At 44.7% G+C, this 19,839-nt stretch overlaps 1 protein-coding gene across 1 annotated transcript in view; it reads right to left on the bottom strand.

The window, feature by feature from the left end:
• The window catches only part of CHST3 (carbohydrate sulfotransferase 3), a 35,945-nt gene extending 24,149 nt beyond the window's left edge, over positions 1-11,796 (bottom strand). The window contains exon 1 of the mRNA XM_083364804.1: positions 11,763-11,796. The gene's annotated coding sequence lies outside the window, so the exon portion shown is untranslated. The remainder of the gene's footprint in view (positions 1-11,762) is intronic.
• Positions 11,797-19,839: the final 8,043 nt, after the last annotated feature.

Below are 19,839 nucleotides of genomic sequence, written 5' to 3' on the forward strand. Positions count from 1 at the left end.
GCAAGGTAATCTAAATAGTTAACAAGCATTTAACATATGTGTTTGTGTGTGTGTGTGTGTGTGTGTGTGTGTGTGTGTGTATGTGTGTTTGTGTGTGTTTGTGTCTGTGTTGTGTTGTTTTTTTACAATGTAAACAATGTAAATGTAAACAAATGTTTTTTTAAACACAATGTCTTTGTTTCACACAATTTCCACATACACACATCTTCTTCAACCCAAGGCTGCACTGCATCAATTATTCTATCTGAAAATGATGGAATTACAGTAGACTCCATTCATTGCTTTCATCCATGGCAAGGCAAAGAACTTTGCTAGGAACATACCACTTCTTCTCACAGTTCAGGGAGGATCCAAAATCAGTCAGATTTTGAATCAGAAAGCCCTGCAACCACTTTTCATCAGGCAATACCAAATACTCATTTGCCTGAATTCCCACGTGTATTCTGTACGTTCCTAGGATTTCTAGACTTTCTGATGAGGGCAGTTGGTTTTTCTGAAGTAACAAGCAATTATCAAGGAAGAACAAGACTTCTTTGCAATATTACTTCTGCTAAATCAAATGTCTACATTTTATATGTGCTTTGGGATTTCCCCCCTCCCAACGTGCACATAAAAGCTAATAGCTTTATTACATCCTAGGATATCATTTGATTATCTGCATGCAACAGAACGGCTGTTTTGCGTTGGAGCAATATTACATGGATTATTATCTCTCTTACTTGATTATAACCCATAACACTATGAAACCTTGAGTGGAAGCCAGAAAAAACTTGCCAGAAATTGCATCAGGCAAGAAAACTCTTAAGCTCGCATCTGAAAGCACAAAACACCCTTAACCTCTTTTCTTGGGCTGTTCATCAGCTGTCAGTGCCTGAACATCTTTCCTGTTTTGAGGGGGAAAGAGTCCTTTGAAGCATCCAAAGAATGAAAAGTACAAAGTTGTGAGAAAAAAGGAGCAAGGTAAGTAAGGAATATGGACACAAACACCTACTTGGATACTCCTCAGATGGTTACTGAAAGGAGAGACCAGGACTATGTTTCCTGGCCCAAACCCCTTCTTTAAGATCAGCTTTCTTCATCCTCCACATAGGTAAAGGTAAAGGTTCCCCCGCACATGCATGCTAGTCGTTTTCAACTCTAGGGGCCGGTGCTCATCTCCGTTTCAAAGCCGAAGAGCCAGCGATTGTCCGAGGACGTCTCCGTGGTCATGTGGCCGGCATGACTAGACGCCAAAGGCGCACGGAACGCTGTTACCTTCCCACCGTAGTGGTCCCTATTTTTCTACTTGCATTTTTACCTGCTTTCGAACTGCTAGGTTGGCAGAAGCTGGGACAAGTAACAGGCGCTCACTCTGCTACGCGGCACTCGGGATTTGACCCGGCAAACTGCCGACCATCTGATCTACAAGCTCAGCGTCCTAACCCACTGAGCCACCGCGTCCCTCACACATCCTCCACATACTAGGGGTTAAACAAGATTAATAGGGTGAAAGTATTACCATTACAAAAAAAAAAAGATCTGGAGGAAGTTTGAACTTGAAATGCAGTTAGCTATCACATTTGAAGCCAAAGACAAAAAAGGCAGCTGGGTCTTCTCCTCCCATCCTTTTTCCTGTTCTCCTGCCTGTTCTCCTTCTGGCCAAAACTTCCTGGATCTGCAGTAATTAATCAGATGCTGCAAAGGAAATAGGCAGAAGGGTGGGGGAAAAATGCAGACAGGAAGAAGCTCCAGTCACTTTTTCTCTAAAACCAGAAGCCGTCAAGATTAAAGTCCTCTCCCTCTCTATATTATGCCTCCCACCATTGCTCCATTAATCATACCTGGCAGGTTTGTGCATAATTTCAAAAATCAGTTCTTCTAGCTAACTAAGGCAAAAGAAACATGGGACAAAAGAAATATATATAGACAGGCCACAGAAAGCCCAGCCTTTTTCAAACTACACTCAGCTCTTGTGAAATTGGCTGCTTGTCTTCAGCCTCATTTGTCTCAGTCAGCAATAGCTGCCATTGCCTCTAGCTGTTGCCATTTTTCACAACTGTGATAGAGAAAGTGCAGATTTTTATATAAAGTGTGGATTTAGTGTGTTTATGAGCTCTTTTTCCCTGCTATCTTCTTTACTGAAGTGGAAAGGAGATTGTCTCTTGAAGGAATTTAGCTGGTCAGTCACTCCTAAATGTCACAAGGAGGAAATGCCATATACCGAATTGAACAAAACAAAAGTAAGGATGACATAAGCCAAGCCAACTCGTAATGTCATGTGATGTGTCATGACGTATGGCTTTTTTGCCATTGCCAGCAATGGGGTGGGCACAGTTTCACTATGATGCATCTGGCCCACAGGCCGGCAGTTTGACACCACTGACATAAGCAAATTCAGAAGATGGTGCATATGCAAATCATATTCTGTCTCCTAAAGATCTAATAAAATATGTTTGACAAAAAACAATCAAAGTTTATTTATGGTCCAAGACCAAACACAAAGAAAAAACCAACAATACAGTAAATATAATAAGCACTACAAGAAAACCCTGAAACAATTAACAGCTAAGTTTTGCCACTTTCTTAGAGGTCTCTGAAGAGTGGCCATCTAAAAGAGGGTAATGACCTTCTGGTTGCAAAGGCAATTAGAATTGTTAATTATTGGAAATATTAAATTTTACATCCATAGGGTGTAGAAGAGACATTTTCATAGAACACTGGAAACAGATTCAACCCCACAGCTGTCACAGGACAGGCTTGTATATTTCCTAGGGGTTGCCCTAAATTCTGCTATAAATGGAATGGGAAACATAGTCTCTATCATTTTGGATATCTAAATCCCAAATTCTCTGCTTCAGTTCAACCAAGGTTTTACCAAAGCCTGAAGCAGACAATGCTGGAAAAGCAAGACTAACAGTATGCCAAATCAGAATTAGTCTTCTTAGAGTAAATAGCAACTGTCTAGCAAGGTGAGACAGATCAAGAAAGTTCCCCTTAGTTTTCAGCCAAAATCTAAGACACAGGTGTCAAACTTGCCATGTCACATGATGTGTTGCAACATATCATGACTTTTTTTTGCATTGCCGAAGCTGGGGTGTGTGCGGCCTCCATTTCATGCAATCGGCCCACCGGCCGGAAGTTAGACACTCCTGATCTAAGACAACAAAGTTGTCAAGGTATAAATCACCTTAGTAGAGGGTGAGGGACCGTGCTTCAGAGGATGCATGATGTGCATGAAGGAAGGAAATAAAACACGACGCATAATCTTACTAAATACCTTTTAATTACAAAAACTAAATATATATTATAAAGAGAGCTAGCTGACTACATCCTAACGTAACAGACATTAACAGCAAAGTGAAAGACAATAAAAGAATAACTGTGAGAAACTTTTTCAAGACATGCGCACAAAACAGTCTGAAACCATAACATAGCTGAACATATGAGAGTCACTATGGTTACCAGATAAGCTGTCACCACAGGTGCAGAGAGCAGGGGAAATATACAGTTAGAAATGAACTTTTCTGACGAACTAAAAAAAAACGTGCAGTGACAAAAGTTTTAATCCCCTTATAAAGGAAATGCAGTCTAGTTTCAATCATAGCAGAGATTGAGATATTGAATAAGGTACTTGAAATAAGACTTTTAAAAATATGGACTGAACTGCTTCTAAACTAGAAGACGTCTTATAGAGACGCAACTGAGCATTCTTAGATCTTTAGCTTTAATAGCTCTGAGACATGATTATTTCCAGATTGACATGCAAACAGAACAGTTCTAAGGATGCTTTTTGGGCTCTTAGTAACAGCATCCTTGCTTAAATAAAACAGCAGGTAGAAAATTGAAAATATACTCCTGGATACTTAAAATATTCAACTCCTTTGATAAGTTTGCCATTGATTGTCCATCTAATTGGGTCTTGAAAATGATTCCTAGACAACACCAATACTCTTGCATTAGGATAGATATTAAAGCAATCTTTGGAGCAGTAAAGCAATGCAGTTTGGGGGCAATTTTATAGGCATCCTAGGTCACAGGCAGAATAGTTGTATCATCAGCATAAAAAATACAGGTAGTCCTCGACTTATGATTGTAACTGAATCCAGAATTACAGTCGTAAATTGTGCCAGTATATAAGAGAGTTGTAACATTACCAAACTGATTTTACATTTTTTGTGACAGTTAAGTGAATCACCTTGGTCATTGAGTGAATCCATGGTCATTAAGCAAACCCATTGTCTGCAATGAGTATTTTTTGCCAGAAACTGGGAGGAAACAGAAAACATAAATTGCAGTCCTATGACTCTGGGGCACTGCAAACAGCTGTTACATGTAGGCCAGTTGCTGAACACTCAAAATACAATCAAATGATGGGGGAGGACATTGGCTATTAGGATTTAGAATCTGGGTTGTAAGTACCTTTTTGGAGTCCAAGTGCAAAGTAAATAAGGGCTGGTGGGCAAGGAATAGAGGATCGAATCCTGGCTCAGCAAATGTTTCAACAATATTGTTAATATTAAAAAAATGAACAACAGAGGGACAAGGATACAGCCTTATTTAACACCTTTGCAAGCTGAGATGGGTTCAGCTCTGTCAACAAAGACACTTCCTTTAACTTGAGTAAAAGTGCTGTGATGTAGATACGTTTTCCCAGAGACATCCTTGAGCCATATGGAGTCATAGGTTACCATCAAAATGATAAAGGCTATTGTTGTAAGTTCTTTTTTAAACTTTTAGATTGGCTCAGACTCAAAAAAGCTACAGAAGCAATGGATCTTGGACAATCCTGTGAGAATTGGGGCGATATTTTGAAAAAAGCGAAATATAAAAGTGAAATGTGAAATTTACAAATCTGTAAGCAAATGCTTTCTATTGTCTCTGCCCTATTTTCTACTTGATTGCTATTACTTCTATAAAGGTAAAGGTAAAGGTTTCCCCACACATGCGTGCTAGTCATTTCCGACTCTAGGGGCCGGTGCTCGTCTCCGTTTCAAAGCCGAAGAGCCAGCGCTTGTCCGAGGACGTCTCCGTGGTCATGTGGCCAGCATGACTAGACGCCAAAGGTGCATGGAACGCTGTTACCTTCCCACCATAGTGGTCCCTATTTTTCTACTTGCATTTTTACGTGCTTTCGAACTGCTAAGTTGGCAGAAGCTGGGACGAGTAACAGGTGCTCACTCTGTTATGTGGCACTCGGGATTCGACCCGCCAAACTGCCGACCTTCTGATCGACAAGCTCAGCGTCCTAACCCACTGAGCCACCACGTATTACTATGCTATTGCAATATTTCCTCTATATTAGCTGATAGTGATAATTTTCTCTTTAGGTCCCAATTGCATTTTAGGTTGCTTTATTAAAATTTTGCTTAAATTAAACTTATTCTTTTAAAAAAAAATCCTTTCACTTTGTTTAGAGATTCAGAACAACCAACTCTGATAAACTATGAATATTTATGGTTGATTTTTTATTAAAAAGAAGCGGCTAGTTTAAGCATGTTTTAAAAGCAGCATGGTTACTATAACACAGCATTTTTCTCATAGTGTGCTATACCTTACATAATGAAGAAATATCTTTATCAAAATGAAATGAAGATGAGATCAAGATATAATCAGGTATCATTGATCACACTATCCTAAGAAAATCTGATGCAAACAACCAGTATGTTTATTTCTTGTGTAGCTACGCATCTCACGTGAAACTGACTCTGAGCTGCATACAGAACTTAATTAAACACAATCAATAATAATAATAGTAATAATAATAATCACAAATTGGATGGAGGTTTTGTTGTCACTGTGTGTTGAGGGGAGGGAGCACGGGGGGAGGCTCAGCTAATCTCAATGTACACATGTCGTACTTTGACAATAAAGGTTTATTATTATTATTTATTATTAAGTTAAAAGGGGCCAAACTTCGTGATTTTCCTGAGAAGATAGCTGCTTCAGCATCTTGATCACCAAGGTTTCTGTTCTCTCCACTTTTTTCAGCCCTACAACATTCTGTTTTGGTGCAATGGCCCAAAACTGCTACAATAATCCAGGGGTCTTCAAACTTGGCCCTTTTATGACTTGTGGACTTCAACTTCCAGAATTCCTCAGCCAGGCAGTGCCTGGCTGAGGAATTCTGGGAGTTGAAATCCACAAGTCATAAAAGGGCTAAGTTTGAAGACCCCTGTGATAATCTAAGAGTGATCATACCACCTACTGCTACTCTGTGATCCCCATCATGGAATGTGTCTTTTGCACAGAAGCCATGAGATCTGTTGATATTCTAAAGCATTAGATCAGACATGTCAAACACAAGGCCCGGGGGCCGGATCCGGCCCGCAAAGTGGTTTCATGCGGCCCGCGAAGCCATCCTGGAAACAGTGAGGGAACGGTCCCCGCTGCCTTGGCCCTGGCTCAGAGACCCTCCTCCTGCCAGAGACCTTCAGATCTGACCCACTCCTGCCCAGGCCCCCATAGGCACCCTTGATGCATAGGTCATACGCACTCTAGCCATGCCCACCCAGTAGGCCACACCCACCCTGGTGGAGCAGTGGGCTAATGCCTCCTTAAGTAACACCAGCTGCCTGCAATTAGTGCAGATTCGCATCCCACCAGGCTCAAGGTTGACTCAGCCTTCCATCCTTCAGAGGGAGGTAAAATGAGGACCCAGATTGTTTGGGGCAATTAAGCTGACTTTGTAATAATGCCGCTTGGGGTGTGTGTGAAAGCCCTAACAAGCAGGCATATACATAGAATGAAGGCTACTGCTAAGCTTGTAAGCCGCCCTGAGTCTTCGGAGAAGGGCGGGATATAAATGGAATTAAAATAAAAATAAAAATAAAATAAAATACCCACCCGGCCCCTTGAGGGCAACCGCAATGCTGATGCGGCCCTCAATGAAATTGAGTTTGACACCCCTGCATTAGATGAAGAAGCAAATATAAAAGGGCGGGTTACAGTATCTGCTGTCCATCTGGGGAAAAAAGATGACTCTTTGTTTGCAGCCTGTTGCCATGGAGTGTTGGCAGGGAGCCTACAAATACGGTCCTGGAGAACTGAAAGGTGTTAGAAACTTTATGCAAATCAGGAATACTTCCCCTTAAACCATGTTAATGAATATGGAAATGAGCAACTAGGCAATGAGTTCAATTGGACTCTTTCTTCAGGTTGCCAATGATAGAACTCTCTCCCAGTTCTAAAACAAGAACTGCCAATTCTCCAGTTTCTGATTTTTCGCATTGAATGGGTGGGAAAATGGATGAACTTTCCATCTGAAGGGAATCTATGGGGAAAAGTGACAGTTCATCCACTGTGCAAAGATATCACTGAATGAAGGGCTGGAATATGAAAGGAGCAACTGCTTATGTGCTAAATAGCTTTGCAAACATATTATGGTAATCTCAGGAATACTGTGAATAATGCTAATCAAGCCGCTGCCTCTCACATCTGTATTAGCTTGTTCAGAGTTTAGTACAGTTGAAGCACAGATGGATGACTATCTAATGATCCTTACAATTTCATCTCTTTCTTTTATGACCCGAGGGCAAAGAAAAGTATTGCTTTCCTGTAAAAATAGGTGTCTATCTATCCTTGTAGATTCTACAAATTTTGGTGAATAAAATTGGGCTGGAATCTTCACTATTTCCATTCTTAGTATATTTAACCATTGGGGGTGTGTGTGTTTGCATTAATGTGGAAATATTTTGGAGGTTTTCTCAAATAAAAAGCGTGGACACATTTGGAATACAAGCTGTACCATAACGGGGAAAAATGATAGAAAGGGAGAACAAATCTGAGCAAATCATTTACCACATTCCAAAAGGCAACTTTCAACAAAGCAGTTGAAGTTAAATTTCAATATTTGATGAGCTGCCACAAAGAAGAGGGTGTTAACCTATTCTCCAAACCATCAGTGTGGCAGGACAAGAAGTAATGGATGGAAACTTATCAAAGAGAGACGCAAAATAGAACTAAGGAGAAATCTCCTGAGAGTGAGAATAATTAATCAGTGGAATGGCTTGCCTTCAGAAGTTGTAGGTGCTCCAACACTGGAATTTATTCTCTGTGCACGGAAAGCAGGAATGTAAGACAGGCACCTGATTTTTGAACCCCTGCTTCTATTGCCTTTGTTTTACAGGCCACTGAAAATGTCCTGCATGATCATGATTCACTGGCTTGTATCACCGAGACCTGGTTGGGTCCAGAGGGTGGGGTCCCTTTGGTTGACCTTTGCCCACCAGGTTTCCGAGCGTTACACCGGCCTCGGGCTCAAGGTAGGGGCAGGGGAGTGGCGGTTGTTATTAGGGAGACCTTATGTCCACGGGAGACCACCGTTCCTCAGATAGTCGGGTGTGAGTCTCTCTTTTTGAGGTTTGGTTCGGGGGCGCAGTTGGGCTTGCTGCTGGTGTACGTTTCGCCTAGTCACACAGCGGCAGCCCTGCCCGTGCTACTCGATGTCCTCTCCGGTTTGGTGATTGAGTTCCCCAAACTTCTAGTTTTGGGTGACTTCAATCTACCATCCCTGGGAGAGTCATCTGAGTTAGCCCGGGAGTTCATGGCTTCCATGACGGCCATGGACCTGACGCAGGTAATTTCTGAACCAACTCATGAGGGAGGCCACACCCTTTACTTGGTTTTTTTATCTGGACGGTGGTTGGATGATCTTGGTGGGGGCTCTCCATTTATTATGCCCCTGTCATGGACTGATCATCACCTCCTGCGGCTGGTCTTCCGTCTTGCCACCCCCCACCGTGGGGATGCGGAACCAACTAGATGGTACCGCCCCAGACGCTTAATGGACCCTCTCGGGTTCCAGGCAGCGCTGGGATCCCCACCTGCCTCCGTCGCTCACAGCTCGGCGGATGCCTTAGTGGAAGCCTGGGAAAGGGCAGCCACTGAGGCACTGGACCGAGTTGTACCCCTGCGGCCCCTGACCCGATGCAGATCCCATCGAGCTCCATGGTTCTCCGCGGAGCTCCGGGAGATGAAGCGTCGGAAACGGGGCCTAGAGAGCTGCTGGAGGTCCAGCCGATCCGAATCCGACCGGTTGCGGTTAAGAACCTATATTAGGTCTTATCTCGCAGCGATGAGGGCAGCGAGGTGCAATTACTTCTCTGCCCTCATCGCGTCCACAGATAATCGCCCGGCCGCCCTGTTTAGGGTGACTCGCTCCCTCCTTAATCAGGAGGTGAGGGAGGATCCCTTGCAGGGTCGTGCCGAGGAGTTTGGTCAACATCTGTCGGATAAAATCGCTCGGATTCGGACCGGTTTGGACTCCAGCTGGGCAGAGTCTGACGATCAGGACACGGGCGGTCTTGTCAATGTTATCTGGGAGGAGTTTGATTCTGTGACCCCTGATGAAGTGGACAGGATTATGGGGAGGTTGAGCTCCACCACATGTTTATTGGATCCGTGCCCTTCCTGGCTGGTTTATGCAGCCAGGGAGAGGACACGAGGCTGGTTCCAGGCGGTGATATCTGCTTCTTTGAGTGAGGGTAATTTCCCCACCGTCTTGAAGGAGGCGGTGGTGAGACCTCTCCTCAAGAAGCCTGCCTTGGACCCAGCTGTCTTGAACAACTTTCGTCCAGTCTCCAACCTTCGCTTTCTTGCGAAGGTTGTTGAGAGTGTGGTGGCGCATCAGCTCCCTCTGGTCCTGGATGAAGCGGATTATCTGGACCCGTACCAATCGGGTTTCAGGCCCGGGTACAGCACGGAGACGGCATTGGTCGCTCTGGTGAATGATCTCTGGAGGGCCCGGGATAGGGGATATTCCTCTGTCCTGGTCCTATTAGACCTCTCGGCGGCTTTCGATACCATCGACCATGGTATCCTGCTGCGGCGTCTCAGGGGATTGGGAGTGGGAGGCACAGTTCTTCGGTGGTTCTCCTCCTATCTCCTGGGACGTTCGCAGTCAGTGTTGGCAGGGGGGCAGAGATCGGCCCCTAGGTCTCTCGTTTGTGGAGTTCCTCAGGGTTCGGTTCTCTCGCCTCTCCTGTTCAACATCTACATGAAACCGCTGTGTGAGATCATTCGTGGTTTTGGAGTTGGGTATCATCAATATGCTGATGATACCCAACTTTTCATTTCGACCCCAAACAACCCCAGTGATGCCCTCGCTGTGATGTCCCGTTGCCTGGAGGCGGTTCGGGTCTGGATGGGGAGGAACAGACTTCAACTCAACCCTGACAAGACTGAGTGGCTGTACATTCCGGCATCCCAGGACATTCAAAACGTTCCATCACTTTCTATGGGGGGTGAGTCTTTAACCCCCGTAGATAGGGCTCGCAACTTGGGAGTCCTCCTTGATGCACGGCTCACCTTAGAAGATCATGTAGCAGCCGTGACCAGGGGGGCTTTCGCACAGGTTCGCCTGGTGCGGCAGTTGCAGCCCTATCTAGACCGGGATGCCCTGTGTACGGTCACTCATGCGCTCGTGACCTCTCGTCTTGACTATTGCAATGCTCTCTACATGGGGCTTCCCTTGAAGACCACTCGGAGGCTCCAACTGGTACAGAATGCGGCCGCGAGAGTTGTCTTGGGAGTTTCCCGGTACTCCCATGTTACACCTTTGCTCCGCGAGCTGCATTGGTTACCAGTTGTCTTCCGGGTGAGGTTCAAGGTCTTAGTGATGGTTTTTAAGTCCTTACATGGCATGGGTCCGGAATACCTCGGGGACCACCTGCTGCCGGCGTCAACTCCCCTCCGCCCCGTGCGTTCCCACAGAGAGGGCCTCCTCAGGGTGCCTCCAGTCAGAGAATGTCGGCTGGTGGCCCCCAGGGGGAGAGCCTTCTCTGTGGGCGCTCCGGCTTTGTGGAACCAGCTGCCGGTTGAGCTCCGGATGGCACCGGATCTCCGCTCCTTCCGTCGCGGGTTAAAGACCCATTTATTTGAACAAGCTGGCCTGGCCTGATGGGGAATCACTTAGGGTTTTAATATTTATATATATTTTTATTGTTTTTATTGTGGGCAATAATTTAATTCTTTTTAATTTTTGTATTTTTGTAGTTTTAAGATATGCCCTGTTCACCACCCTGAGTCCTTCGGGAGAAGGGCGGTATAAAAATTTAATAAATAATAATAATAAATAAATAATAATGATTTCTTTTATAAGTCTGTTAGGTGCTATTGAGCAGTCAGCTATGCAGATAATAGCTTCTTTTTGGTTTCCTGGGTTACCGTATTTTTCCATGTATAAGATGCTATTTTTTCCTGCAAACACCCTCTTCAAAAATCAGCTGCGTCTTATACACAGAAAAATAATGGTAACCTCCGCAGCCCAGGGCATGCCTATGTGCGTTCCCATGCTGCCTGGTGCAGGTGTCAAGCCCCTGTGGGCTTGCCACTAACGGGAGGGGGGAAGGAGCAAGATCTTCAGCCGGCCGAACTTGCAAATTTGCCAGCTCAGCTGTTCGGCGCTCCACCAAACAGCTGAACGGCGCGGAGAGCATCTTATACAAGGGTGCGCCTTATAGAAGGAAAAATAAGGTATATGGATTTCATTTATCAGTTGCTATAATTTAGACAGTAAAGAATTGCTTGCTGGGTACAGAGTCAAGGGCCAAAAGAAGGCCAAGACAGTTGAAAAACCAAAAGGCCTGCACAAAAGGACTGCCTAGTAAACAGGTAGGTCCACAAGATATTTACTAGCACACAGGAGAAGCATCTCTGCATGGGGGTTTCACTGCACCATAGAAATAAGACCCTTCCCACTCCTGTCAGTGTTGGGAAGAGTGACATAAATGAAGGTTCTTTTTCCATTTAGAAGTATAGAAGGACAGTGTTAAGGCCGCAACTACCTGTCTGAAATCTTATCCCCTTCTTGCATGCTTGGTGAATGCAGACTAAAGCCATGTTTGCAGGTACTCCAGCAGCCAAAAGAAGTCATCCAGTGGCGTAGTGTGGGTTGTCAGCACCAGGGGCAAGGCAAGTAATTTGCGCCCCCTAACCCGTGGATTTTAGCACTCGAGTCTGCCGCAGGGAGCCCCGCATCCTGGGCGTCCGCCGCACCCCCCACCCACGCCTCTCCCGGGAAAAGGGGGAAGGTCCGGCATCCCCTCCCTCACGTGCGGCAGAAGCGCCGGGACCCGAGGCCGTGCCAGGAGGCGGGCGGCGCAGCGGAGGATATACAGAACATTCAAATAGAAGGAAAATATGTGCATCAATAAGACAAAACCAGATTTACATATATTATTCCCCTCCACTTGAATATTCATAAATATATTGGAGCAATATTACTTTCCTTCCCTTACGAAGTAGGCCCACAATTTATGAAGTTCTACTTCTATTTACAACCAATTTGACCTTAATCTACTTGGTAGATAGAGAGGCAAAGTAGTTAACAGGTGAACCAACAGCAAAGTTAAAATGTCAAAGCACTTTGTTAATAATCTATATTCTATTTTACTTCTATAAAGCCTCAAACAGCTTCTTATTTACAGTAAGTTACACAGTGCCTGCTCATTTCTGTATCTGTCAACTGCCCCACTCTGATAGTCAACAAGAGAAACTCCTTGGTTTATTTTTTTTCTCCAAGAGAATACGGTACTGAAAAGCCATGTGGGTACAGAAGTGGGAAATCCAGTTCTAACATTTTGCTTGTAAAAGTCATAAAACAAATTCCTCCTTTCTTCCCTGGATCTCCCACTGTCCTTTCAACATCAATCAGTTGCATTTGAGTTGTTTTGAGAACGATCTCAGAGAAGTGGAGGCAATTAGAGCTCCCAGACCTGTCACTTGACCTAAAATTATTTTATTTCCTCCGAACATGGGAACGGGGGGTGCCCAACCTTCCGGGAAACACCAGGATCTCCCAGGCAGGGAGCCGGGCTGTGCCAAGAGGTGGGGCTGCGGGGCAGGAGGGGGTCTTGGGGGAAGGATCTGAAGGGGATCAGAGAGCCGTTTGTGGAAGCTGCAACCCAGGAGGAGGAGAAGCGAAGGCGCAGCACTTCCCACGGAGCAGAAAAACTCGCGAGGAAAGGCGGAGACTCGGAAGGGGAGGGGGCGCAACTGGGGGAAACCCACCTGGCTCTCCCAGGAATCCCTCCTCCCCTTCCCGCCCCTCCTATTCCCTCCCCCTCTCGCGGCGTCCTTGCCCACCTGGCACCCCTCCCCCGCCACAGGAATCCCTCCTCCCCTTCCCCCCGGGGATTCCCCCCTCCTGATTGCCCTCCCCCTCTCGGAGCCTCCTTGCCCACCTGGCGCCCCTCCCCCACCAGGGGAACCTCCGCAGCCCAGGCGTAAGAGGCGTCGAGAGACCAGGAAGGGGAGATGGAGGGGCAGGAAGCTGGATTCCCAGCCCCCCTTTCTCCTCTCTAGGCGCAAAAACTCTGCGCTTAACTCCTCCGCTGAAGCGCTGCGGGCAGGGGGTGACTGGGGCGCCGCCGAGCAATGCTAAAGTGCTCCAAGCGGGAACAGCAAAGGACCGTCACCCTTCATGCAAAGCCCCAAGACCAAAAACTAGGATCCAGATTGAAAAGGAAAGTTGCGTGTGCCAATCTGCACCTCTAAATGCAAATTAGGAGTTTGTCGCCGAGCGCGCCCCCCCAGATTTTGCGCCCGGTGCGGCCGGCCCCCCCTGCACCCCCCACGCTACGCCACTGAAGTCATCCAAATCCAGTGTTCTTGCCACAGGGCTGTGCTTCAGCTGTTTCAAATCAGGTACCTACAAATGTGATCAGAGGAGGATGCTTCACTTAAGGCCAGGCTAATCAGTTGGCCAGGCAAAACACACCTAAGGATTGCAGGGCCCCCATCTATAGGATCACTGCCTTGATCTGTAAACCTATTGTACCAATTAACACCTATAACACTGCATGACTTAGAGCAGTTTCTTTTTTTTTCTGCTAAATACCACCTTTCAAAATGATTAGTGCATTCAATATTCAAATCCTTTTATTTTTATCATCCTTTACTTTTCCAGTAAAGTAGTTATTATAATTAGATTAGATTAGATAACCTTTATTGTCATTTTTTCCTGTGGGCACAATGGCACACATTAAAAATGAAATTTAGTTACTTCCTCTCAAAGTGTACACATACATAACACGCATTTAAAACATTCTATATACAACATATGTATAGACCTACATCCTTATATATAAGTAACATAAATATTATTCACTGTCCATCTTGAATACATAACAGAAGGAGAAAGCTTGAGAGTTCACAAGGTTAATACTGTATGGAACAAATCTATGGCTGAATCTGGTTATTCTGCTTCAGATACCACAAAGCCTCCTCCCAGAAGGTAACAAGGAAAACAAGTCGTGAAGAGGATGTGTGGTGTCGCAGACAATCTTGTGGACCCTGCTCAAGCAATGCTTATGTGCCATGTCCTGGATGGAAGGGAGGGAACTGCCAATGATCTTTTCAAACCATCCTCACCACTCTCTGCACCGCCTTCCTGTCTGAAGCAGTGATGTTTCCAAACCAGACTGTGATGCTGTATGACAGGATGCTCGTGATCATCCCCTGTAAAAAGTGGTAAGGACAGGGGAAGGAAGATGTGCTTTGCTCATGTGGCGCAGAAAATGCAGGTGCTGCTGTGCCCACTTCACCAGTGTTTCGCTGTTGAGCGACCAAACCAGCCTACTTGTTAATTGCACACCCAGGAATTTGATGCTGGTAACCCTCTCCACAGGTGAACCATTAATGCACAGAGAAGTGTGGCTGTGCCTGCCTTTTTTGAAATCGACAATGATGTCTTTGGTTTTTCCAGTATTTAAAATTAGGCTGTTTTCCTTAGACCAGTTCACCAAACCCTCAACCTCCTTGCGGTAAGCACCCTCACTGTCGTCATGAATAAGGCCCACTACTGTTGTATCATCTGTGAACTTCACAATATGGTTGGTGGCAAGCCTAGCACTACAGTCATGGGTCAACAGCAGCGGACTTAGGACACAGCCCCGAGGAGAACCTGTGCTCAAGAAAATGGTGTTAGAAATATTTATTCCAGCTTGCACATATTGGGGCCCGTTAGTAAGAAAATCAAGAATCCAGTTGCACAAAGGAGTGTTTAAGCCTAAAAGGCCCAGTTAGTCTGCTAGATGCTGGGGAATGATTGTGTTAAATGCTGAACTGAAAATCATCCAAATTGCACACGCACACGTTTCAGAAATTATCATATACCTTCCAGAACCCCATTTTTCAATAGGTGTCAAACTGAGGTCATAATCACATCCGTGTGTTCAAAATCTCACTGACATTCAAACTCTGTTCCTTTGGAGACAAAATGGAAGTCAGCAGCTTGGCCAGATTCCAACATGACTAATGCAGAATCTATCTAATGCTGTTTTTTTTTCTGCACAAGGCTGATATATTATTGTGTGTATATAGTTTTTTATATTACAAAGTCTCCTTTAAAGCTTGTCTGTAACTGGTTGCTGAAAAGGTGTCAGGAAATCATTGTTTCATCCCAAGTCAACCTTAATTAGTGAAACTGACATTTGTAGTACAGGTAGTCCTCAACTTACAATCACAATTGAACCCCCAATTTTTGTTGCTAAGTGAGACAGATGTTACCTGATTTTGCCCCACTTTATGACTTGTCTTGTCACAATTGTCAAGTGAATCATTGCATTTGATAAGTTAGTAACCTGTTTGCTAAGCGAATCCGGTTTCCCCATTGACTTTGCTTGTCAGAAGGTCACAAATGGTCATTACAAGACCCTGGGAAACTGCAACCGTCATAAACCATGGAGATGAAACAGCGTACGAGGGGAGGTACAAAAACTATCCTTATGGTGTTTAGAGAACAACCTGCACCTGAACATCATCAAGACAAAGGAGATGGTGCTAGACTTCTGGAGGAAAAGAGAGGAACCTGCCCCACTTTACATCGGGGGGGGGGAGGCTGTGTGGAGAGAGTTTCCTCCTTTAAATTCCTGGGAGTCTACCTCTGTGAAGATCTTACCTGGAAAGTTAATACAACCCAGGTGACCAGAAAGGCCCAACAGAGACTCCACTTCCTCAGGGTATTGCAGAAGAACAGGGTAGAATAACGGCTAATGACCCTCTTTTACCGGTCTACTATAGAGAGCATCCTCTGTATTGTGGTTTGGTATGCTGGCCTGACAGCCGCGGATAAGAAGATATTACAGAGGGTGGTGAGCACATCACAAAACATCGTGGGCTGTGCTCTGACACCACCAGGCCTTGCTGCCTTGGAAGAGTGAGGAAAATTCTCAGGGACGACTCACGCCCAGGTCGGTACCTCTTTACTCTCCTACCATCAGGTAGGAGATCCAGGAGTATAGCCAGCCATACCAACAGGCTGAAGAACAGCTTCTATCCATGGGCTGTCAGTCTCTTGAACGGGAAATAACTTTATGTATGATTGACTTGCGAGGCCGGTGTGTTGTGCAATTAGCTCACATGGTGTAACAAGATGGTGGGTTTGTTGTCACTGTGAGTTTGTGGGGGGGGGGCACGAAGGGAGGTTCAACCAATCTCAATGTATACATGCTTATACTTTGACAATAAAGGTTCATTCATTCATTCAAATATGAATCAGTTGTCAAATCTCTAAATTTTGATCATGTGACCATGGGGATGGTGCAATGGTCATGTGAAAAATGGTTGTAAGTCATTTTTTTCAGTGCTGTTGTAACTCTGAATGATCACTAAATGAACTGTTATAAATTGAGGACTACCTGTACAGGAGAAACAAAATATTGAATAGACAATGAAAGGAGAAGGGTGAAAAATACAAAGGGCTGACTACCAAAAATGCTAAAAAGTTCCTACACAGGATACTGAATATTTGAATATGAGTGATATAGTTGCAAAGCAGAGGTGCCAGTTTATAACCTTCTATTTTTATTATTTTTGTTGTTGTTGTTGATTGCCACCCATCTTGCCACAAAGTGACTCAATAATTGTTGTATGTTACGAAGTATGTTATGGAGTATGGGCTCCAAGATCCTTGTCAGTCCTGGAGGAGATCAACCCTGACTGCTCTTTAGAAGGCCAGATCCTGACATTGAAACTCAAATACTTTGGCCATCTAATGAGAAGGAAGGACTCACTGGAGAAGAGCCTAATGTTGGGAAAGATTGAGGGCAATAGAAGAAGGGGACGACAGAAAATGAGGTGGCTGGATGGAGTCACTGAAGCAGTAGGTGTGATCCTAAATGGACTCCAGAAGACAGTAGAGGACAGGAAGGCCTGGAGGAACGTTGTCCATGGGGTTGCAATGGGTCAGACACAACTTCGCAGCTAACAACAACAAATTGAGTATGTGAGAATTATTACAACATGCACATAGGCCAAAAATTATAAAGACATTATATTCCTCCATAGAGAACAAACCCTGTAAAGACTTCTTGGAACATCCCAACTTTCTGAGAAGTAACAAGGGCAATTATTGTCCATTATAAAATAATTATCAACTTCCGTTGATGAACTGCTGAGATAGTCAAAATCAGGGCTATAGATATTCCAAAAATATTTTCATTATTAAATAACCATTGCCTGGGAAAAATTAGAGCAGAGTGAATTAGAAAAGCATTAGATAAATCATGTTGGGTATAAATTCAGAATATCTCAAAGATATTCTCATAGATGTTCAAAAAAAAAAAACCCTCTAGACTTATAGAGGTTGCCCTATGTGGGGTTTCTGTTCCAGTCTGAATGAAAAATGCCTTTATGCGTGTGAAAAAGGATGCCCTCAATATGTCCAGGCATAAAGTTACAAACACAAGCGGAGATATCAAGGTTGGGTTGGTTTTTAGCAGGAACCACAGGTAGTGAAACCTGAAATCACAAGGGCTATTTATATTATCTGTGACAATGTGCTGTAGCACTAACAGCTGCAGCACACAATACAAATGGTTAAGAACACACCACGTTTGAAGCTGGAGGCAGAAGACATCTGTTTGTTGTGAGCATGCTGTGCATACAGCAATAAATGGCTAGAAAGGAGGCCTCCAAACCCAAAACTGACACACCACACACTTTCAGTCCATATCCTGCTGCTCCAAATCTTTTTGACATGCAACTGTGTAAAAACCTGACATCAGAAACAACAAAATCCACACTCAATCCTAGCCATTTCCCAACTGTTTTCTTCACTATTCCTTTCTGTAAACCTGCAGCTTTTATAAGGGTGCATTTTGTAATTCTCTCACACTGGATGTGTTGTAGTTAGAGCAACTGCGTGGCCAACCCAGAGAAGCAAAGCAGTTTCCACAAAGGCAGACCTGGAAGATGTGGAGAAGAATCAGTCTGTTTGGCACTAGCCCTCCCCTGCCCCTTTTGTTAAGAAGAATAGAATCTCAGGAGAAGAAATCAAATATATTGAACATCGCAATTAGAACACTTTTTTTATCAAGAATAAGAATGGAACAATACTATAGCAATCATAGTAGAAAGGATAAAAAAAAAGGATTGTTAAGACCAGGGGTCTTCAAACTTGGCCCTTTTGACTTGTGGACTTCAACTTCCAGAATTCCTCAGCCAGGCATGCTGGCTGAGGAATTCTGGGAGTTGAAGTCCACAAGTCATAAAAGGGCCAAGTTTGAAGACCCCTGGTTAAGACTATTCAAAGCCAGTGAGGCCTCTGGCCTTCCTCAGATACACAGTGATCTAAGTAAATGTGCTTTAAGTTCCCGCATAGTCAAATTAAATTCCCATGTAACCGTTGATCATGAAATCAGATTGGCTGGGTTATTTATTGCACACTGTGCTCAGAAACTACAAAGCTTTCATGGGTCTACAAAAAGATTTTAGGACCCCCAAATCTGTAGTATATTATGACAGGGAACTTTGGCTTTTTTATGACTTGTGGACTTCATCTCCCAGAATTCCTCAGCCAGCCATGCTGAGGGGAAAGGGAGAGGTTTCCAAGCTGAGCCAGCCTGAAATCAAACTTTGAGGCCTACTGCTTAAAGATTGCCCAATGATTTATGAAGAGATTAATAAAATATTGAAGCAAGTGTCAACCCTGCTAACATTCAATGTTCTTGCTTGACAAGAGATGAAGAAGCAGCTATTTCATATGTTAAAACTTGTGTATTGCTTTAGGGTTAAGGCTGGGAGGAGGGAGGAGGAGGATTATGCCTCCAGGCCATCTGAAATTAAAGAAGATAAGAACTTGGCAGGTTGTCTAATGGAAGAGAAACTAATTCTTTAAATTAATTGGAGAATGTGATTAATGACAAAAATGGAAAGGTGGAGAATTTTTAATATATTGTGCAAGGGGGCAGAGATTTCAGATTCCAGCTTCCTTCGAGCAAGCATTGGCTGGTGTATTTTGCTAATAAAGGACTTTAAGGTAAACAATGCCTCAGAGTCACTTGAAAAGCTCATAGTCGGAAACTTGACATCAAGATGGAATCCCCCTACTTTTTAAACTAATTAGGGAGTCCCCACGTCGCTGTCTCCAAGTTTGGGAGGCAGTCTTCATGGAGGAAGAAAAATTGCCTGAAGCCAGCACCCCGGCACCAGCAGCCACCCCAGCACGGGAAGGGCCAGCGAAGAAGCCGGCAGGGGAAGAGTTTCAACAATCCTCCCAGCTGGGAACTAGACCCAAACAGCCAGGAGAATTGGCCTGGTCATCAGAGTGGATTAAGCCCAGCAGAGACTCCAGGTGCCTCGAAGCAGCCTTGCCATCCCCAAGGGCTTCAAAGGCAGAGGAGGTGGGATGACAACAAAGAGAATCCTGCACATCGTATTACCCAGACCGGTGGCGAGCAGCCAGGCCAGCTGAGATTGAATACTCGGGTGAGTGGAAGACAGCCTTCAACTGCCCCTTGGGAAGTTACCAGTTCAAGGTCATGCCATTTGGACTGCAGGGGGCCCCAGCCATATTTATGCAGTTGATCAATGAGGTCTTACCTGATCACCTATACCAGGGGTCAGCAACCTGAAACAGTG

Source organism: Vipera ursinii, assembly GCF_947247035.1.
Source record: "Vipera ursinii genome assembly, chromosome: 5".
In the NCBI taxonomy this organism is placed as follows: Eukaryota; Metazoa; Chordata; class Lepidosauria; order Squamata; family Viperidae; genus Vipera; species Vipera ursinii.